At 33.1% G+C, this 24,611-nt stretch overlaps 2 long non-coding RNA genes across 3 annotated transcripts; one reads left to right on the plus strand and one right to left on the minus strand.

The window, feature by feature from the left end:
- The first annotated feature begins 1,198 nt into the window (after positions 1 to 1,198).
- Positions 1,199 to 1,922, plus strand: LOC148285307 (uncharacterized). Its single transcript, XR_015822434.1, has 2 exons — positions 1,199 to 1,507; positions 1,627 to 1,922. It is a non-coding gene; the product is annotated as an uncharacterized LOC148285307 (long non-coding RNA).
- Positions 1,923 to 6,908: 4,986 nt separating this feature from the next.
- On the minus strand, positions 6,909 to 9,131 carry LOC148285308 (uncharacterized). 2 transcript variants are annotated; one of them, XR_015822436.1, is made up of 3 exons: positions 8,842 to 9,131; positions 8,351 to 8,441; positions 6,909 to 7,521 (listed from the first exon to the last, which is right to left on the minus strand). It is a non-coding gene; the product is annotated as an uncharacterized LOC148285308 (long non-coding RNA). The 2 variants fall into 2 exon arrangements; XR_015822437.1 differs by lacking the exon at positions 6,909 to 7,521 and adding an exon at positions 8,074 to 8,194.
- Between the last annotated feature and the right edge of the window lie 15,480 nt (positions 9,132 to 24,611).

The following is a 24,611-nucleotide window of genomic DNA, read 5'->3' on the forward strand; positions in this document are numbered from 1 at the left end:
GGAGAGACCATTGCCAGAGACTGCTGCAAGACATTTTATATACCTATATACTATAAAAAGTGTTGCCTAGATGTTTATTACGATGCTTGTTGATGTAATAATTTTTACTTTAAGTATTTTTAAATAACATACATTCTTCCACTTTCCATTACATTGTTTCCCAACTCAACACAGGGCTCTTAGCCTCATAGAGTTAGGGATACGTAATTTGTTTGTTTTTAAATAATGTAGAACATATGTGTGAATAAATAAATAAATAAATAAATAAGTTGATTGAAAATCATGGGTAAAATTTCCCGATAGTAATAATTATCGATATAAAACTAACACTGTGTTTGGCCATCGAGCGGGCCATTATTAATCCTGTCGTCGACTGAATGCTTTATTTATAGCGCGGTCACGGGAGGGGGGGCGTGCGGCCTGCGGCCTGCCGCAACAAATCCCTCCAGCGGGCTGGAAAATGGCCGAATAAATGGCGTTCGAAATGAAAAATAAAAAACATTCGCAACAAAACACCATTGTGTAAATGTTGAGATTTTTCTTGACACCCGTGAAGTGGAAACACCGCAGAGGGGGACGGGTTGCCCGGCCCAACTTGCAACATACATTTCTCCAGGGTGACGCCCGCTTCACATTTCAGGAAGAGGGTTAATGAAGGTGCCAAAAAAGGTCTGGCATCGTTTGCGATGTAAATTATACACTTCGTTTTTTCAAATAGTAAAATATCAAAGTTTTACTGTACCACGGTTGACGCTTTGAACCTTCTAAAGATGTGTTGGAGATTCGAAATTAATTGGATACAGAAACTTTGGCACCAAATTAAACCTACGTAAATCCATTTTTTAAAAGTTAAAACTCGTCATATTTCTAAAAACCGAAAAATATTGAAAATTTAATTTCAAAAGCGTAGATTACATTTTTTTCTTATATTATACGACTTCTTTTTTTCCACATCCGCTCTAAAGTGGAGCATGTGGACATTACCAGACGCCTTCAGGAGACCCTATCGCCAGCCAGCACTCTCGCCTCCTCCTACGTCAATCGCCCCTTAAGCTTGGGTTTCCTAGGAAAACGGTGCCGATATCTTAACGGCCGTACGAACGGTGATGCGGTGAACGGCCGCCGAAACGGTGACTAGAGAGTGGTTTCCTAGGAAAACGTTGTCATATCTGGCGGCCACGGCAGCTTATCCGTCAAAAATATGCCCTAGAATGCGATCTGTCATATTTGTCGTTATTTATGAATAGTTTGTCACAGTTTTATTTAATTTTAAACATTTTCGAAGGCATGCGACCTTCTCGTGCACGAAAATTGTATTAAAAAAAGAGTCAACTCTTTTTAAGATTTTTAAGACAGTGAATTCAAGGAGAAATACTGTTTTTCGAAGGAAAATATGAGGCGCATAATTACTCTAGTAAAACTCGATTTGGAAGGACACAAACGAGATGAGAAAATACCAGTAGAACTCCAGGGCCTATTTGCTATTCGGTACTGGGGTAGTAATGAGGTATGTAATGAATAATAATTTTGGTAATATGTAAGTATCGTTTCTGTCAATTCATTTGACAATTTTAAATACGTAAATGTTTGATGCCTATAGATATTAACTTTTGATAAATCTTCCAGATTCAAGACGACTCTGCTGATATACACGAATTTAGTCACCAAACTATTTCAACATCAACATCAATTGGCATGAAAAACACCGGACTATATTATAATGAAGCCAGTGTCCAGAACAAATGTAGTTATATCCGGCTTATTTTGTATGAGAGGATTTCTTAAAGTTATAGGTGCAATAGATTTTTTTTTTTTAAATTTATTAATAACAAATTTAAATACAATATTAAATACAATTTTTTACATTTTTCAATTACATATATTTACATTAACGTTTCCCATTACGTAAAAGAAATAAACAATTCTTGTGTACATAATAGGGAGTGACGTCTTATAATAGATTATTTTATTTTAATCAATATTATTTTTAGAATAACATAAATAAATTACAAAAAAGATATTAACGATGTTTTCAATCAGTGTTACATAAAGAAGAATTATAGATGTAATTTTTTACTTCTTTCTTAAATATATTGTATTCCTGACTGTACTTTTTATTATCTTTGTTCATTTCATTAAAGAAAAATATTCCTCTGTAAGTATAATGATGTTGTGCAGTAGTTGTTTTTAATTAATTTAATCCATCACAATAGATCTTCACAGGTTGCAGTGACGTCAGGAGTTTGTATACAAGGCCTACTTCACAATATCTTTGATATCCGATAATAATGCTATCAACAAAAAAGGCATTTGAATTGTTTCAAACAGATAAAATATTACTCCCTAGTTTACCTCACCCTTTAGATAATAGTAGAACTTTATTTTTCAAATTTGATCCTGTACTTACATTTAATTAAGTGTGTTTGCTTAATTGGATCAATTCAAAATAATCCTCATTTAAATGATTTCAGTATAATATTAGATGCTCAATTTCAACATTCGAAATTCATTAATGATCTTGAAAAAAAAACCTTGATCAAATTTGGGCACATGATATCATACAAAGTCCTATATCCAAGCAACATTCTAAAACAAAATGTATCCCTAGAGTTAAAAGTTTTTAATGAGAAAACAATTGGTGGGTTTAAAGTGCGTAGCGCCTAAAAATCCAGAACTGTTTGTAGAACCCGAGAGTACTCTAGATTTTAAAAGTATATTTTGTAGATGGTGGAAGATTGTAAATGGGTAAAGTGTATTTGAATTTCAGAGATTCAACAATCTTCACAAGGAACCCATTAGAGAAGATAGTGTAGATCATAAAAATTTTCTAAGAAACATGTCTCTTTGGTTAAAAACTTGGAGACTCTCAATACCTGAGAGTTAGTCTCTAGGTGTATAAAAATTTAAATCCCCCATTACTACATTGGATGCGTTTTCAATGTTGATCCAATATATATTTTCCATGCATAAAGTAGAATATTTACTCTTGAGTAAATTTCAAAACGATAACTTAAAAGCGAGGTTCGGCTGTTATCGTCAAACGAGTGGAGCTTATTATTGTATTATTTATTTGCAAGTCTTAGAGAGTGAGAGAAAGCTTTGATTTAAATGTGCTGTAATATTGCTGGAGTGGAGTGAGGTTTTGGTAGGTATGTGAATATGAGAGTTAGTGTATATGAGTGTGAGGGTGGGTTTGTGGAAAGGGTGAGTGTGTGTTTGATACAAGTGGATAGAAACATCTTAAATTTATAATGTAAAAACAAATATATGATTTATAGTTTATATAATATATGTTTAGTCTCTCTGATTTGATGTTATATGTTAAACTTTTAAATAGTATTCCTTGAGTATGTTGGATTTATAAATAAATATTTGCAATTTGTAAAATATCATAATTACTTATAATCACATCTATATAATAACTAATTTTAGTTTATTTAATCCTGTAATTATTGTTATTAATATCATACTAAATGGGATATGATAAGGTTTGCTGACGATATTGCTATGGTTGCTGAAAGTGAAGAAGAACTGCAAGAGCCCTTACAACTATGGAAAGCATTCTTCAAAATAACTACAGTATGAAGATAAATAAAGACAAAACAAAGCTACTGACTGTAGGCCGAATGCAACACCAGATAAGAGTAGTGATGTCGGGAATACCACTAAAGAACACCAAGGAGTTTCTCTACCTCGGGAGCAAAATAACTTTGGGACGGTTGGTCTAAGAGCGAGGTCGACAGCCGTATACATCAAGCTAGACTTGCATTTAATAAAAGGTCCAAAATAAAAGAATAAAATAATATAGACCTAAAACTAAGAATACTCCTAATCAAGACCTATTTATGGAGTATCTTGATGTATGGCTGCGAGACATGGTGCCTATCCGAAAGAGATAAACGGAGACTAGAGGCTTTTGAGATGTGGTCCTATAGAAGACTACTAGGAATTTCCTGGAGAGACCACATTTCAAATGAGGAGGTTCTCCAAAGAATCGAAGGTGGAAGGCACCTGCTCAGGACCTTGTCCGAAAGGCGAGCGAGATGGATCGGTCATGTAATACGTCAAGAAGGCCTGCATGTGCAATGGAGGGGATGACCGGGGGAACAAATTCTAGGGGATGCCCACGCCGAGAGTACCTGGAGGACCTATTAGAGGACGTGCGCTGCTCATCATATGTTGACTTTAAATGAGCCGCACAAGACAGGGAGGAATGGAGGAGAAGAATGAAAGGAATTGCTGCCACCCAATCCCAGGATTGAGACCAGAGAAGAAGAAGATCATACTCAAATAATTTTAAAAAATACATTACATAATAATTTATAAAATAAAAGGTGTATGTTTTTGATTAAATAAAAATAATATATGCAATAACTACATTTTTATTTGTAACTGATCTTGGTGCGTTCTATTCCTTCACAGGGCCAATTTCTAGTGTTTTGGTGAACAAATCATGATATCATGTAAACAGAAATAAGAGAAAGAAATATTTTTTTCTTTTATTTAGGAAACATTAAGTACTATTACATAGTTTTATAGTATGCAAAATTTTATGTCAATTATGTTTTTAATACCTCTTATGAATATACACATTATTGTTATTCCATTTTGTATTATAATTTTATATGTATTCTTCTCCTTTTTGTAAATCATGAGAAATGGAGTTTATACTCACATAATATATTCTCTATTGCATAATATTTATGTAAATTTAAGATCATAATGAAAAGTTCTCAAACGATAACGATACTAAAACGATTTCTTGTTTAGCATTAGGTCTTATACCCATATATATGTAACTCATATAATATTTGTACTTTTATACAAATATGAACCAAACTTTTCTTTTTTAAATATCTCTTTGTAAAACAAAAGAACCAGAATTCACTTTACTTTATGTTTTCTTTAATATTCATTTATGAACTTGTAAATATTATAGTAACAATTTATACTGGAACATCAGAACTTAATATTGCTTACTTTATATAAACTCTACAGATTTCTTCTGAAAAATTACAATCATTATACACTTACTTCTTACAGACACCATAATATATACTTATAACTTTCATATGTAATAATATACAAAACTAATTATTCTTTTCTCACTTAAAATTTTTATCTATTTTTTATTTTTTTGTCACATTTAATGTTTATATCTTTTTAATTTATGAAAACTTAATTGGTCTTTTTATGTTAAAAAATTGTTGTTTTTAATACTTATTTTTTATTTTTTTTTAAAAAGAAATATTTGCGTTCTTATGATTTACCCAAATATTTAATAAAATAAAATAAATAAATAAACTACAAACTGTAAGTTCGAAACCAAAATGTCTTCAGCGTTTAACTAATAATTTATGTACCTCACAACACAGTATTGTATAACTTTTAATTCTTTAGGAATATCATCTGCTCCATATCATACAAGTATATGTCCAACCTCTTTGAATCATAATTAAATTCATTTTATTAGTCTGTCAAAATATAATATAGTATTTTACATAGTAACAACAAATATAAAGAATACATTTGTCATTACAAAGCAGACATTGTTATCAATTCATTATTACTCTATTATAGCTATGTAAGTACTCACCTAGAATTTGCATCCATAATTTGGAATCCACAATACATTACTTATATTGACAGGCTGGAGAAAGTACAACATATTTTTTAAAACATTTGGATTTCTGATGCTTTCTTACATTTCGTGAGATTACTTAGCATTAGGTCTTATACGCATATATTATATGTAACTCATATAATATTTGTACTTTTATACAAATATGAACCAAACTTTTCTTCTTTAAATATCTCTTTGTAAAACAAAAGAACCAGAATTCACTTTACTTTACGTTTTCTTTAATATACATATATAAACTTGTAATAATTGTAGTAACAATTTATACTGGAACATCAGAACTTAATATTGCTTACTATATATAAACTGTACAGATTTCTTCTGAAAAATTACAATTATTATACACTTACTTCTTACAGACACCATAATATATACTTATAACTTTCATATGTAATAATATACATAACTACAAACTGTAAGTTCGAAACCAAAATGTCTTCAGCGTTTAACTAATAATTTATATACCCCACAACACAGTATTGTATAACTTTTAACTCTTTAGGAATATCATCTGCTCCCTATCATACAAGTATATGTCCAACCTCTTTGAATCATAATTAAATTCATTTTATTAGTCTGTCAAAATATAATATAGTATTTTACATAGTAACAACAAACATAAAGAATACATTTGTCATTACAAAGCAGACATTGTAATCAATTCATTATTACTCTATTATAGCTATGTAAGTACTCACCTAGAATTTGCATCCATAATTTGGAATCCACAATACATTACTTATATTGACAGGCTGGAGAAAGTACAAAATATTTTTTTAATATATTTGAATTTCTGATGCTCTTTTACATTTCACTTGAAAGACTTTTATTCTTTCTTTTTCCACTGCTGGTTTTATATTTTTAAACTTATTTGAATTACTTTTAGAATAGCATTTAAAAATAATATATTGCTTTTTTTACCACAATATGTTATTATTTTTTTAAGATGTTATTTTAAATTAACTTAAATTTATTGTCTTTTTTTCTTTAAATATCTCTTTTTACAAAGAGATATTTAAAGAAGAAAAGTTTGGTTCATATTTGTATAAAGAACTAATATTTTATGAGTTATATGTATATATATGAGTATAAGACCTAATGCTAAACACGAAATCATTTTAGTATAGCATACTTGAGGATTTTTCATTATAATCCTAAATTTACATAAATATTATGTAATAGAAAATATATTATGTGAGTATAAACTACATTTCTCATGATCTAAAAAACGGAGAAGAATACATATAAAATTATAATACATAATGGAATTACAATAATGTGTACATTCATAAGAGGTATTTAAAACATAATTTGCATCCAGGTAAAAATAGTTTGCTCATATTTATTAGTACATTTTTGTTTTTATGATCAGTATTATTCTGGGAAGTGTTCATTTCAGGGGAGTGTCTGCCTTCCTGGAGGTGGATCTGGTGAGTCCGAAGTAAGTACTGCTGTGGGTATGGTGTCATTGGATTTTTCCATCACAATAGTGAAGGTAGATTTCAGAAAGTCTTGTCTCCCGTCTGTTCTACATTGTATGGCGTTCTGGAATGGTCTTCTGTGGCAGTCAGTAAATATAAATACGTGGCTCGTGTTGAGAAGTTCTTTGTGGATAAAGGTTTTCTTTGGACTGTGGTGGATGCCTGGTGTTTGTCTGATGTCTGCGAGTCTGAGTCGTAGGTCGTTGACGAATGTCCCCTTGTCCTTGCATGTTGAGGCAGTGAAGAAATCGCTCGGGAGCCTAGTAATTTCTGCTGGCAAACATTTGAGTTCGACTTGCACAGCAAATCTAGTAGTACTATCGGGAGAGTATCTACCCTCTCACTACTCGTATCTTGATCTGCACTTGGGTGAAAATAATTTTGTAGTATGTACTTATTCTGAAAATAAAATTCACAATGAATATACAGGAAAGTTATTGCAACCTACCTTATGTATCTAAATAAGAACTTATTACTGGTGTTTATGGAGTTGCTATAAAACTAGTTTGAACTTGTCTCAAATATAAATGGGAGCTCATTTACATACCATATTATTTAATTGAATTCGGTGATAAGAATCCTGGAACAAATGTATTAATAAGTCCCAAGTATGTCTACATTTAATCGTTTTTCTGTGCCATAAGTTTACTCATTAAAAACAATGTTTTGAGTATGTCCAAATGTTTGCAGACAGGCTGGATTTCCTCCCTAGGGAGTTATCTAGTTCTAAATTTGATGCAACAGAGAGGGAAAACATTTTCGAGAAGGGAATATGGAAGTCTAGGCACTTACAGGGCTTATGCTCTGTCATAGGCTGGTTTAAGTAGGCATTTTACACATTGTAACATTCTCCATTCTGCCTATGTTTTAACATCACATTTCCTCAACTCTTCCATCTGTTTTCTTTTGTGAATTAAAAGAGCTGAAACTTTTATCATTTGGGTGAGATTTATTCGCCTGAACCAATTCACCTACGACGCAAATTCAGTATTCCCTTCTCAAAAATGTTTTCCCTCTCAGTTGTAACAAAAATTGTTTATATTGGTGACTACTCTTTGGTGTTTGTAGCTTTCTAGAATAAATAAATGTAATAATTAATGCAGAAAAAATATTATAGTAATGTTTATACAAGAATTACATTGGTATACTTATTTGTATCCATCGACAAATTTGTTGTATTCATTTCATGTTCAAAGGGCATATTTTATTTAAAATTCATCAAACTTACTCTGTTAAGATTATGTTCCAGGCATTTTTCTTGGCTCTTTAATATTCATGGAGAAATCCTTATTTTAAATCACACCCATGTGACTTTTAATCTGAAATGTTGTGTGTTATTTCATAAAATGTCAACTTCAAAATAGGTTAGGATTTGGTAAGGTAACCTAATAAAAAGTTTGATAATGTCCTTACAAGACAAAATGCGTCACATTTTACACCCTTGTAAATAAAAAAAATAAAAGGATAATTGAATCCAATAAAAGCATTTCACTTTGGATACCTTACGAAATTTTAATACAGAATTCAACCAATTATCTGCAGACACAATAAATAGGTTAGGATTCCTTGGAATCTATTACGTATAAACAATGTTATAATAAATGTTTTGAATTAGAAAAATAACATTATGATAGATGCTTAGCTTTTTTCTTGTAGCTTATAAACATTTGCTCTGTTATTTTTATATGATTCTATTGTTATTTACATTTTAGTACATACCTGATATTTCAAGCGTTGTCCCGATATTTCTTCACGAACTTTGTTTCAACTCGACTTTTTAATAGTCTTTGCCCTTCCATTACATAAATCGTCATGATTTTTACAAAATTAATCAATATTTCGTCATTTTCAACATTCCGCACCACGTTTGCACTCATTTTGACAGCTAAACGGTAACCGCTTCGCGACAAAAACCGTTCGAAAACAGTTCGCACCGCTGTGACGGCCGTCCTGCAAATGGCGGCACCGTTGCTTCGACGTTACGTTCACGGTCAACGCTCTCTAGGAAACCGGCGCCATTGATTTACATAGTCAACGTTTTAATGACGTCATCCGCCGTCCCGTGACGGCCGCTTTGTGACGGTACCGCTGTCTTAGGAAACCATAGCTTTAGTTCCGCCAAATAAAATATTATATTGCTGCTTCTTTATTTACCTATTATGGTTCACAAACAATATTTCAGATATTGATATAGTAACCACATTTTTACCGATTTTTTATGTCTTCCATATTCGATACGTACCCGTATCCTCATCCAAATACTCACTACACCCAATGCGTGTATTTTTGTATTTGCATGTTGGTAAAGTGAGTGTCCTGACGAAGAGACGGGTCCGTCTCAAAACCGATTGGCATTAAATGTTGATATTTATATTTACTGACAATAGTTTAAATGTTTAAGTTATAATATATAAAGTGTTTTTAAAAAAAAGTTAATGCTAGAAACATATGCTGGCGTTTGCCTACCGTGCTAGAGGTCTTAGATTCGATTTCCGATATGGTTGATACGAAATATTTATTAAAAAAAATATTTTTACACTAGAATAACATCCATGTAACATTTTATAAAAAAATAAGATACACTGCGATTGGTGTACTAATACAGTGCCCAATGGACCACTAGGTGCGGAAAAGGTATGATGATGATGATGTACAGACGAGTTAAAAAAGTTTCTATTAAAAAAATTTAATCTTAGTAAAATTTTATCAAGTTATCTACTTACAATAATAATAGCGCATGCAAGTTAATTCGATAATTTACATGAACGACTATTTTATTTTATGAATTCAGTATTTAATAGTCCTTTTTCTAATCATTTAAAATACCGTTTAATATGTGGCGGGTCGACAACGACGGCACGAGCCGAACATTGCCGAACGCCGACGTAGAGCGTACGAACGGGCCAAACCGACCTAGAGAAAACTACCGGATTCCGACCTCACCGCACGCGTCTTCGAGGCACAAAATTACCGCCAATTTAGATTTACCAACTTCATTTTATTTTGCCTAATATAGTTATTAGAATCCTTCTTTCAATGTGTTAGCTTCAGTAGTTTAGTTTCGTGAATAAATCTTTGTGTAAAACGTAAGTACCCTGTTTTACTTGCTCTCATTCTGTGCACCCACATAACTTTGTACATCACAAAATTAGGCCACCAACTAGGTGCCTACATAAAGGTGGTAACAACACGACTAAAAGTGGTATACCCCGACGTTTGAACACGAAAACACAACATTAAACAATCAATCACGGTGACCCCATTCAAATTCCATAAAAATTGCGCAAAATTTCAGACAGAAATATCTTCGCTTGACAAAATTGTACAACAATTACTTTTTTTCGGTCGGTACATGAAAAATTTAAAATTTCATTTTTAATTTGATTGCACTTTTAATTTATTTGTAATTAATCAAGGTTAATCTATTTCAAGGTTAACTTATTGTAAGGTTAATTAATTTAGTATAATAGAATTATATTATAATAATTATAATATATAATAGAATTAGATTTTTCAAAGACCGAGCGAATCGAGTGAATTTTTCTGTCGGTAACAATCTTCAATGTAAATGTAACTAATGTAAATGTAATTAATGTAACTAGTGAATTGATTAAACTGTGATTAATTTCTTAACAATATTACTCGGCCGGGATTAATTCAAACAGGTGATTCATAATTTAACTAAAATTATTATAAACAAACATAATATAATACGTTCGAGCGACTCGCTCACCAAAAATCGCACGCCGAGTAATACATTCCTACAACACATATAAATTTTATTTTTTTTTATTTTTCTTGAGTCGAACACACAAACAATTCACACGAACATTTACATAGGGTGCCAGATTGAGTAGAGGTACTTACAGGGTGCCGGAACATAATTATTTTTGACAAATATTATATGGCGAGACAAGCGTGACGTAGGCATCCGAAAGTTTTCTCCTTGTGAACGCACTGCGGGAGTAAGTTTTTTTTTTACCAGCGAAATCTATCGGAAATATTTTTCAACTGGCGCAGTCGTGCACAATACTTGCAATTTGTAAAATTTTATTTTTGTAAACAACTTGAAACTATCAAACAAACAGATATTCGGGCGGCTAAGCCGACGAATGTTTAACTTAGTACGTGGACATTAGTATCCATATTTTTTTTCTATATACATTATATCGTGTGACTGTACTATATATGTTTATATTTTTAACCTAGGCTATGCATGTTATTATGTGTTACAGATTTGAAGTTTTACCATAAACATTTTTAAACTTGATATATTGTACAACGGACAATCAAAAGGAATATTAATATTGAGGGGACCACTCAGGCTTGGAGAATACAAATACCTAATAGTTGGAAAATGTGTTCCGCCGTATGGTAAAATAATTATTTAAATTTTCTGTTTTTAATTTTCTTTTCTATAACTTGCACAGTACATACATAACAAATAGTGACTCTGACATTTAAAAAATAAATATTTTTGTTTGAAATTTAAATTTAAATTTAAATTTAAATCTAATAATTTAAACTTAACTTTTTAATACAACTACACTCATTATTGAATGCTTTTATTTCAATATTTTAACTTATACTGTAATCATTATTACATACATTTTTCTGAATTTTTTTTTAAAAACGAATATTTTTAAACTGTAAACAATGGCTAACAAGGACAACACTGACTTGACAAATATCAACACAGCAAACAACATGTTCCACACGGATAGGATTAGCGTTAAACTACCACAGCTATGGGTGAACAACATCGAACTTTGGTTTAAACAGATAGAAGCACAATTCGAGTTGGCAAACATAGTTTCAGAAGACGCACGTTATAGTCACTTAGTGTCAAAACTTGAACAAGCGCACATAGAACAAGTTTCAGATATTTTACTCATGGAACCGAACCGAGCAAAATATACGAGGCTGAAGGAAGCTATAATCCAACGCATGGGCTGTCCACAGGACAGAAGGAGAGAAAAACTGTTTTCTTCCTTACAGCTTGGGGATCGAAACCCATCCAGCCTACTTAGAGAGATGCGGACGCTAGCAATAGGTTTACAAATAGACGAAACGACGTTGCAATACTTGTGGATACAACAACTGCCCAAGACGATCCAAGCGCATTTAGCCATAAGCGAAGATGACTGGGATAGGCAAGCGACGATAGCAGATCGCCTAATACAGGTGTACACACAGGATAATGTAGCGGTAGTAGGTACCAACAATAAAAATAACATTTGTAGTTTAGAACAGTCCGTACAAGCTCTAACCCATAAGGTAGAGAGTTTATTTCACACAATCAACAAACAGCATAGTCACAACAACAATAACAATAGATTCAAACACACAACAAGTAACAGCAGTAACAATTTCAATAACAACAAATACAACAACAATTTCAACAAAACAAGCTATAGGGCCAACGGAAATAACAAGAAAACTATTCTTTGTTACTTCCACACAAAATTTGGCGATCAAGCTAAGAAATGCGTCACACCATGTGAATTTAAACCGCATCTAGCTTCAAAAAACTAGATGGTCGAATCATAGCGGAGGCGGCTGATTCAACCAACACAACACGTCTCTTTGTTAAAGATCGTGATACCGGTGTGTCATACCTCGTTGACTCCGGATCGGAAATATCATTAATTCCTAGATCTTTACACAAACGCCATGGAGAAAAGTCTAAGCTAATTCTCTATGCAGCGAACGGGACTACGATCCAGAATTTCGGAGTTACCACGGTAACACTGAATCTGGGATGTAAACAAATGTTTACATGGAAGTTTATAATAGCGGATACGACACGCCCTATTATAGGAGCAGATTTTCTCCACAACTTCCACCTGTTAGTAGATGTTAGGAACAAACGGTTAGTAGACAATACAAACGGCAAGATAGTCAGAGCATTTGACATCTCCACAAACAACAACATAACATGTTCCATATCATTAACAGACAAAACCAACATTTACCACTCACTCATATTGAAGTATCCACAACTAGTAGATATCAATAAACCATACGCAGGGCTGGATAAACACAACACAATCCACCATATAGATACCCGTGGCAAACCCGTTATGTGTAAGACTCGTCGGCTGTCCCCAGAACTACTGAGGCAGGCGAAGCAAGAGTTCGATCACATGGTGGCTCAAGGTATTTGTAGACCCTCCAAGAGTGAGTGGGCCTCTCCATTGCATATGGTGAAGAAGAGCGATGGTACTTATCGCCCTTGTGGCGATTACCGTAGCTTAAACGCACAGACGGTACCTGATCGTTATTCCTTGCCACATATCCACGATATATGCAATGACTTATTTAACTGTAAAATTTTTTCCAAAATTGACTTACAACGAGCATATCACCAAATTCCAATTAATGAAACTGACATTAAAAAGACAGCTATAACCACACCATTCGGGTTATTTGAATTTGTAAGAATGCCATTCGGACTATCATGCGCTGCACAAACATTCCAACGTCACATCAACGAAGTCACAAGAGGTCTAGAAGGAGTACACGCATATATCGACGATATATTGATCGCTTCACCAGACGAAGAAACACATGTGGAACACTTAAAAGCTTTGTTCCAGCGACTTCAAGATCATGGAATGGTGGTAAACCCATCTAAATGCGAGTTTGCCAAGAAAACACTGTTATTTCTTGGTTATGAAATTTCGGCTGAAGGCATCGGACCCTCGCCAACAAAAGTGGAAGCCATCACGAACCTCAACAAGCCAGAAACCATTAAGCAGTTGAGAAGATTCTTGGCCATGGGAAACTTCTACCGAAGATTCATACCACGAGCAGCACACAAATTGATACGACTACACGATTACCTCAAGGGAGCAAAAAAGAATGACAACAGAAAAGTAGAGTGGAACGAAGTCACTACACACGATTTCGAAGAGGTCAAGAACTCGCTGATCAACGCCACTAAGCTTAGCTACCCAGAGGAAAGCAGCAAGATGTCAGTGTGGACAGACGCCTCAGATTACGCAATCGGAGGCGTGCTACAACAAACCACAGACGGCATCAACTACAAACCGATAAGTTTCTTCTCAAAAAAGTTGAACAAGGCTCAGTGTTCATATAGTACGTACGACAGGGAACTACTAGCCATTTTTGAGACTGTAAGGTACTTTCAACATTATCTGGAGGGCAGAGAATTCTGTATATACACGGACCATAAACCACTACAATTCGTGTTTAGAAGGAAAAGTCACGACAAAGAAAGCCCCAGACAACTCAGATATCTAGACTACATCTCACAGTTCAGCACGGACATCAAATACATAAAAGGAGAAGACAACGTCGTCGCCGATACCTTATCAAGAATCGACATGATCGAACAAGAGGCAAACATATCGTTCGAAAAGATCCATAAAGAACAAAGGCAGGACAACGAACTACTCGCACTCTTGGACGACAAGAACACTGCTCTGAACCTGATCAAAACCAACATGCAGGGACAAGAAATCGTCTTCGATCTCAACAAAGGCAACATGCGACCGTACATCCCAAAAACGCTACAGAGATCTTTCTTCAACCAAGTGCATAACCTCAACCATGCAGGAGCCGACGCCACGACCAAGACCATCAGTCAAAGAGGCGTCTGGAAAAATATGAAAGCAGACTGCGCAGCTTGGACGAAGGCCTGCATACCCTGTCAGAAGAGCAAAGTCAACAAACACACGAGGACACCGATCATCAAGATCGACATGCCGAGACAGAAATTCTGCGTGGTCCATGTCGACCTCATCGGACCTTTTCCACCATCAGAGGGACTGAGGTACTGCCTCACATGTATCGACCGATACACTCGATGGGCGGAAGTAATCCCTATTGCAGATATCCAGACCCACACAATCATCAGAGCCATCTGGGACAACTGGATTGCGAGATACGGCGTACCGGAGAAAATTATAACTGATCAGGGTAGGCAATTCATGTCTACGGACTTTAACTTGTTTTGTTCCAGATCAGGCATAGCACACTCCAACACGACGCCTTACCATCCACAAAGTAATGGCATGATCGAGCGATTTCATAGAACGCTGAAGACGGCCATTAAAGCTCACCACCCTGTTCCGTGGACAAAATCGATCAGCACCATACTACTCGGACTGAGGGCCACACTGCGCACGAATGCAGAGCACTCAGTAGCAGAGATGCTGTATGGGTGCAAACTAAAGTTACCAGCAGACATCCTGGAGCAGACGAACGACTACATTGACCCGGACTCCTACACTAGGCAACTGGTAAATTTCATGCAAAACGTCAAACCAAGGCCAGTCGAGCACCACAATAAAGGTAACGTTTTCATCCACCCGGAACTAAAGAGAGCCACACACTTGTTTCTGAGGGACGACAGAGTGTACAAACCCCTGATGCCGAACTACAAGGGGCCCTACAAGGTCATCACCAGGGCGGAAAAGACGGTAACACTGGACGTGGATGGCGAACATAAAAAGGTTTCGCTGGACAGGTGCAAGCCGGCGTTCCAGACAGCGGAAGAACGAGCCAGTCCAGCAGAAACGGAAACACCAACAGAACAACCGGCATACACAACGCGTAGCGGCAGGAGGGTGATACAGCGTCAGTTTTGAAAAACAGATTTCAAAACTTGGAAGGGGGCTGTGTGGCGGGTCGACAACGACGGCACGAGCCGAACATTGCCGAACGCCGACGTAGAGCGTACGAACGGGCCAAACCGACCTAGAGAAAACTACCGGATTCCGACCTCACCGCACGCGTCTTCGAGGCACAAAATTACCGCCAATTTAGATTTACCAACTTCATTTTATTTTGCCTAATATAGTTATTAGAATCCTTCTTTCAATGTGTTAGCTTCAGTAGTTTAGTTTCGTGAATAAATCTTTGTGTAAAACGTAAGTACCCTGTTTTACTTGCTCTCATTCTGTGCACCCACATAACTTTGTACATCACAAAATTAGGCCACCAACTAGGTGCCTACATAAAGGTGGTAACAACACGACTAAAAATACATCAACATTAACATGAACTTCTACATTATTATACTATCTTATATAATTCTACAACTTTTACCATCACATCATTTCCCCATGGAATGAACCACCGCACACGTCTTTACTGGCATACATTCCTAGCTAAATTTTTATATTCATATGTTTCGTATCGTAACACTTGCCCTACGATTGTGTCTGCTTTTGACAGACTTGAGATTTTACTTTATCTGATCATGCAACGTCTTTCCGTTCATTGTAGACGACCAAGTCAACCAAACGCGCTTTCTTATATTTTTCAAATAAACCTTCCCCCGATTGATTAAAAAAAACGTCCATTTACCCACTTAAGTTTCCTGACCCCAAACTTGCAATTTTGCCTCTCTGAGCTAATGAATAACAGAAAATATCGAGGCTTTACCAAAATAATGCATAACGTCAGTAAAACTGGTTTCAAGATAATCACATTTAAAGCTTTTTTATTCTTTCAACGCATTATTTCTCCCACAATTATCGTTTATTAAAATTTTTATTTAAGCTTTGAAAGAGTGTAGGGTCCATAGTATAGATGACACACACTTGTTAAATTAGTTTACCTGAAGTAGACTAATGACTGACGATGCAATGTCATCATGCAATGTCATCGAACCCAATACAACTTATATTACTACTCTAGCAATATTACACATAAAGGCAGGATCGTCACCCTGCAGTAAATTCACATCATCCCTACTATGAAGAAATGAACTACAAAGGAATATGGTCTGTAAAGAGACCAGAGGATGCAGCCAACGTCAGTCAGTTCAGTTCACGTCAGACCAGCTCGACGACATCACACAGTTCCAGCATGTAGTTCAAGTGCAGTTACTTCAACCCACCATCGCCGCTACGCTCGTGCTACACAACCAAGTGCTGTATCTTATTTGCCATGTAATAAATACGCATTAAACACCAACCTCGTGTCTTCTCTGTCAATCTCTAACTGGGGTAGGAACTCCAACCAAACCCTCAACTATTAAATCCTACAAGAGTAACCTTTATTCTAGGCAAAGCATAAAATTTGAAATCAACATCTTCCACCTATCTTTAAAAATATTTGAAATATACACAGACTGTTAACTAAATGAATTCTGCCAGTATAGCATTTGCTATAAAAGCTAAGTGACCGAAGAATAATTAACGATCTTGTTATTTTATTCGAAATTGTCAATGGAAAATTGGATAGCCTTGGACTGTTGTCACTTATTAATTTTAAGGTACCGGTGAGCATTGCTAGGCAAGTACAACCGTACAGTTGCAAAAAATACAACAAGATAATAATATATATCAGCAACTCAAAACTGAATTGGCAATATGCTCCAGGCAATAAACACTCAGATGAAGTAGACGTATTTCAGTTGAAATCTCAATTATATAAACAATTACTTATGAAACATTTCAGTGCTACTATAGAATAGAATCAATATTTTAACAATGTTCTTAATAAGTACTAAATATTTTGTGTTAAAACCGTTTATTACAGAGCATATTTTTTTATTATAAAAATATATTACTATTGTAATTCTGATTTTTTAGTGTAACTATATGACATTATAATTTTTTAGCTCTTTTTTCCCTTTGTTTTTTTTTAAAGTCGTCTTTATTTTGTATTTTTTTAATTTTAGTTAATTTTTCATGTTCTCTAATTAAGAGTTTTTATTTTTTCAAATGGAAATGCTCTAATAAGGCGAAGCAATTGTCACGAAGTTTTTATTTTTGTATTTTTATATTTGTAAAAATAAAATAAAGTGTTCAGTAGACTCAAATCAGTGTTTGATTTCTAATTATAAGTTTAAATATGGAGTTCTACAAAATAAACACCAAATCAATCAATAAGGTACTTGTACCATGACCTTTCAAAAAAAATTTTTTGGAGTGACCTGCTGTTTTATTTTTCTCATATTTAACAAAAAAAAACACCAAGAAAGTTAGTACGTGTACATGCGTATTTTACATATTAAAAATAGAACAAAGATTCATAATTAATGTAATTAAAAAAATCCCTAAACATTCAATACGGAAAGTCTATTTAAATTATTTCAAGTTCATATAGTAGACAATATTTATAAAATAAATTCCAGTATACCAATATATAAAGAAGAAAAAAAAAAGAATTTTAGATGAATAAGTCAATTAGATACCAAAATAATATTAGAAACCCTAAATTCCATACAAATCATAGTCAAAATCGCTTTGTCTTAAAATGTGTCAAAAATGACAATAATCTCTCCAATAAACTAAAAAATAGTAAAACTAATTTATCTGTTAAAAAATTTACAGTAAATATTTTGTGTGTGTGTTCAAAGAAATTTTTTGAACACGTGTAAAAAATGCATTCAATTTTAATTAGTATGAATGTTTTATTATTTTTAGTTTTTATATATGTTTCCTATGTTTTTGTTCTTTCCTCATAAACTCGTATATGAGAACATTATATAAACTCTAATAAATAATAAATAACTATAACAGTGTAAGTCACTCTCCAAGCATTAGATTTAGTTTCTTTTTTTGGAGAATTACAGTTATAACATGTACTAGATGTCTAAAAGTAGATCTGTATAGAATTATAAAAAACATGTACCATTTATGAAATTCATTAGTATAAAAAAAATCTAAGTATTTTATTCATAAAAAAATAAAATGTGAGAAGGTATCTATTTTTCTTAACAATCCTTACCCACTTTTTAACGGTCCAGGTTTTTCTTTCAATTAATAATCAAAAACTATCGAAGGCCTTGGTTTACTTAAAAATTAAAAATTCTAATACCGTTACCATGCAAACGAAAATCAAAATTTACTATCCAAACAAGCACACCAACCAGCAAAAAGATATACACTTCTGTTGCTCACATACAAATTGTACCCATACAAAGTACAATGTTGCGAGAGTATTATAAAAGTCTATTCAACCGAATGGAAGTAATGAAGTCTTTACAAAGTTAACATATAACTATGAGTGTAATTTCTATTTTATAATCAGAATCATAAATTATTATTTGAAAATACCGTATTTTTACTCACCCCTGCAATTTTAGGGCCTTAAAATTTATAAATAATTAGCATCAAGTCTGGTTTAAAAAAAAATAAAACGACAAATTGCCATAAGCAGGGTTGTGAATGATTTTTTATTTATTGATGTAATTGCTCTCTTTTAAAGGCATTTTTTATTTGTCTATTAAATACGCAGCAGTTTCTGCAGAAGGCAGTAAAAAATAACCTTACAACACTTAAATTGAAGAGATATATTTTCGAATTCGTAATCAAGAAAAGCAGTTACTGAAGTATTTGAATAAACTGTAAAAATAAGTTAAACAAATATTGATAAAAAATAATCATTATTTGGTAAGTGAAATATGTTGAACCTGTTAAAAAAACTGAGAAAACAATACATTTTAATGAAAAAAATAACAAAAAATTTTAATAACACTTCACGATTTTTTTTTACATATATCGTTTTTTCAAACAACCACTTAGGTAAACAGTAAAGAAATCTAAGAAATTTTTAACAACTATGTTTGAGTTGGTCCAATCGCTTGTTGGCAGGCTGGACTTCCTTCCTAGGGAGTTATTTAGTTCTTAATTTGTTGCAACAGAGAAGGAAAACCTTTTTGAGAAGGAAATATGGAAGTCTAGGCATTTACAGGGCGTTTGGTCTGTTATTGGCATTAATCTCACCCACATTATAAAAATTTCAGCTCTTTTACTTGACAAAAGTAAATAGATGGAAGAGTTGAGGAAATGTTGATGTTTAAATATAGGCAGAATGGTGAACGTTACACAGTGTGTAAAGTGCCATCAACCAGCCAATGACAGGTCATAAACTCTGTAAATGCCTAAAATACATTTTCAAAAGATCCTCTAAATAAACAAATAAAATGCGTGATCGGTAGGGGTCAGTTTTTTCATTCTTATTAACAATATATTTTGCTCTCCTTTTAAAAAACTTTTACAAATTCAATGTTTTCCAATAAATGCAATGTAAAAAAGCAAGAATAATAAGTTAATTGTTGATTTAAGTTAGTTGGTACACGTGCAATGCATGATGTTTTAGATAATTAAATATTCCAAACCTAAACAGAGATTTGATAAATTATTATGGGTGAATTAATAATGATATTAAGTGATATTAGTGAACATGAAGTGTCTGTGTCCAAGCGGGTGAAAACTACAGTTTTCAGTGTAAAATGAAACCAGATTTTTGACTTGAATAATATTTTTTTTTTCATTACAATTTACATTTATACATACATATTGGTCGTTCACCGATTATTTCACATTCTATCACAGTAATTCATTCCAGTTTGAGCAAACCAATTATGCGGAATCCCGTTTAGTTATTCTGAAAACGTCAAAGATGCCGCGTTCTACGTTAAATCAGGCGAATGAAAAAAAACTGGAAGTCAAAAATATCAACCGTATGCTATCAAGAGAAAATAGTCCTTTTTTAAAAAAAAAGTTTTTAAATAATATTCAAATGTTTGAGACATAACAAAAAGTGACTTTGATGTGCCGAGAAATAAGTTTTAATTGGCTCATTTCTTATTTTACTGGGAACGGGCTAGCCACGCTTTACAGATATTTGTATTTATTTTTCGATAAATACAATCGCTGGTAATAATATTTTTCTTTCCCCATAAATACTATTAGAATAAATCATTAATATAGACAATAAAATATAATGGGAAGCTGTGCATAATCACTTATATGGACCGTTCACCTTCGGATAGAAGCCCGGGGTTGAATTTCTAGGATGGTCAACATGAAACAATAGTTTTATGGGTCGTATCACACTATAATATTTTATCATTATTAAACTGAACCTGAAACGTCAAACCGATCTCCTTGTTTTGTGGGAAAAAGCTACGATAAGCTGCATTTAATTCAATCTTACAACACCTTATGTTCCATCAGGTGTGGATAAGGCTTTAAAGATGATTTTTTTTAATACGTTCGAAATCAACAGTTGGTCACTGATTATAAATTTTAAATGTATATCTAGAAAGTATGCATGAATGGACAAATTTTTATTTTTTGGCTGAGTGTCGATCTATCCTCTTTGCTTACTCTTTTGTAGGAACATTATGATGGAAATATACTAAACTAGTTGTTAGAGCCTTAGTGTTAATAGTATAAATTTGTAGGTATTATTAAATATTGATATTTTTTGATAAACAAAAATGTAGATATGCAGTTTTTTGCAAACATAAACAATGAGAAAAAAATAATTTTATCTGATTATTTGAAAATTACAGTTTTAATATTATTATTATTTTTTTATTTTATTTCGATATTACACACTAAGCTAAATCTGTGAAACGAAACCCTTGCGTGCAGGTGTTCATTTGTAGAATGTCTAGACGGTCCATATTCACGCATTGGACTCGTGGTGAGCACGTGAACATAGGGCCAGTCTCGTAAAACAGGGTATAGACTTCCATATACCCTTCTCAAAAATGTTTTCTATCTCTGTTGCAACAAATTTAAATCTTATTTTGAACAATACTACATGATAAAAAAAAAAACGTTATCTAGAACTATTAAGTACGGTTACTAGCTTCTTTTACCCATGAAATACACGAGAAGGGCCGCCTTGTAGGTACTAAACTTCACATGCAAAGAGTCACCAACGTCTTAGTACTTATTGCCTAGAGTGAGTCTATTGATGACTGAATTTTTAAGATATGTAGTCGAAGTATTGTTGTCACAGTGTTGGTAGGATTGCCAAGTTTTGCAAGATGTCGAATATGGAACGAATTATTTTATATAAATTTAGTAAATCTGTTATAATTCTTCTATCGCTTAATCTAAATAAATTTAAAAGTAACAAAACATACAGTTTAATGATACTTAGAATAAAGTTAGTATTCTGAAAATCAAACATTCATTCTGACATTTAACACTTAATAAAAAAAATATTAAAAATTAAAAAAAAACACTTCTTAAGAATGTGTAAATATAAATATTCGCGTTTTTAAATATGTTATGAAGTGTGCACATTTATGTTTTGCGTTTCACTGTCTGATGCAAGAATATTGTTTAAATTTTGAAAAATTAATTTTAAGTATGCCACGGTTTAGGAAATAGACGGCTTTGAAAATTTATTTTTTACGAACTTACAGCGCCTAAATTAATTCTTATATTTTCGTAAAAACGGATAAAATTAGTCGTATAAAAATAGAGGAAAATAAAACAACCCGCTTTTCTCACTTTGACGACAATGCAATAATTACTTAACTCTTGTGTGGCTGTGGTGTAACACGAGATTACATAGGATGCAAGACCTGATTTATTTTTCTTATTTATTTAAACGATTAGGTTGTATTTTTTGAGATCTTCAAATTTTCATTTTCATTTCGGATTAGTAAAGTATAATTCGTATGAATATGCTGGATTTAACCCGATTTTTTTACTACGCGAAGATGAGTAAAAGTGATGCAAATACCGTGATAAATCTGTTTAAATGTATAAAAAAATAGCATTAGAATAGAACTTATACAAGAAAGAAAGACACGCGGTTCTGTTGGCGGTGTGAAAGATACAAAAACAAAATAAGAAATTTGTTCAATCAGTCGGTTTTGACAAATAGCAGGTGTGCATTCTAGGTATATGACCGGTTAATTCATGATTTAAAATTTATTTTGCTACAACAGGCCAAAACTATACAATAATCGTAATAAAAAAGGGAAAATAATTAATTTATAAGTATGTGTCTATGTTTCTTTTTCAAATGTCTAAAATTCAGAATATTCTGTTTTTTGCGTGAGGTAACGCGATGCTACATCACCGCGTGTAAAGGAATTTCGCAGCACAGCCTTTTAAGAGTCAACTTCTTACTTTTTAAACTTAACCTTCTATGGTGCGACTGGCCCTTAGTCAGGCTTAAGTTCACGGCAGTTTAACTTTATAACCGAGACCCCAAGGAAACTGCGCTGCCGCTAGCGGCAATCTATACGTCTCCAATTATTCATTTTATTAATCAAAACTAAGTATTTCGTTTACCATTTCATTAATTCGAGTTCAAATAGTTATTAAGTAAAATCATTACCTTTTTAAGTGTGCTTTTGTTCAAAAGCTAACACCCTCCACATGATGGCTGCCAATTGCCAATTAGGATTGCGAGGTGAGACTTGTTTGAAGGTTTTTGGTTACGCATTCATCTTATTACTGGGTTGTTATTAGAAGTTCAAGTTACAAAGAAAAACATTATTGTTGGTTGCTATAGTAATTATATATAGGTGCTATACTACGTATCGTAACTGAAAAAAATCGTGTTGCGTTTCCTTTTTTGTAATAGATTTTCGATAGCTTCATTTATTTACTAAGTCATAAAGTTATTTTTTCTTCTCAACTGTTGGCTATTGTCCAAAATATTTAAAAAAATAATTTCTGATCTGTTAAGCATAATAAAATAATCTTCTATGCAATTTGCAATTCATCAGATACGACTTTTTGTCTTAGTAGGGCAATGTAGTAATTGGACACGCTATAATAATTGGACACTCTAAATAAAATTATTATCAAAAAAAAAATAATGTAATAATTATTTATCTCCACCATAAATAGCGTGCTCTTCGCATTAAGCTTACTTATTTTTGACAATTGCATTAATTTTAAGTTTCCAATTATGGTAGCATGTTCAATTTTTTATACCACCTACCCCCCCTATCAGTATTTCTACTGTTTGTACAGACATTTAAAACCATAAATAATTTCCAAAATTCAATTAATACTACGGAACCAATTTTAAATTTAAAAACCTACCGTAAAAAATCGTTGCTTTCTTTACGCTTTTCTACGTCACAATTATGCCTTTATATGCACCTAATGGTGCATAGAACACTTTTTTGGTCCTTCAATTGTAGCGTTTTAGCGATCATTTAAAATATAGGTGACTGCAAAATGATTCTTTATTTGTTTGGTTGACAAACAATAAAATAGAACCGAATTTTGGTTTTAAGGGAGCATTTCTTCCATTGACGGGTGATGCATTTTTTTTTATTTCTCGAATATAATATTAACGTAAGAAAAGACATGACACGTTTTTCATTAATTATACACATACAATAATAAAATACTCTATAATAATAAATAATATAGAACACGTTAGAAATCTGTAGAATTATGAAACACCGAATAGAACCTGGTACTTAAGGCATGGAAGACAAACGTACTCACCAGTACACCCTGAGGCAGACTAGTCTCCACTCGATTTCGTTTTTAAGGTGTTTAATTGAGAGTAGCCAGGCTTTTCCTACGGGCGAAAATACGATGTGCCGTACCGAGATACGTGTGGTTAATTTTACTTTGACTCTTTACGGAACTTAAGAAACTATATTTACTAAACCACCCTAAGTTAAATCGGATCTCAAAATATATTTAACAATACTGTCAGAAATGTTAAAGGAATTACAATGTAAGTCATTTAATATCAAAATGACCCCAGTTGAAATTGCCCTC

The sequence above is a fragment of the Micrasema longulum genome, unplaced genomic scaffold (assembly GCF_059751315.1).
Source record: "Micrasema longulum isolate JH-2025_06_02 unplaced genomic scaffold, ASM5975131v1 h1tg000042l, whole genome shotgun sequence".
In the NCBI taxonomy this organism is placed as follows: domain Eukaryota; kingdom Metazoa; phylum Arthropoda; class Insecta; order Trichoptera; family Brachycentridae; genus Micrasema; species Micrasema longulum.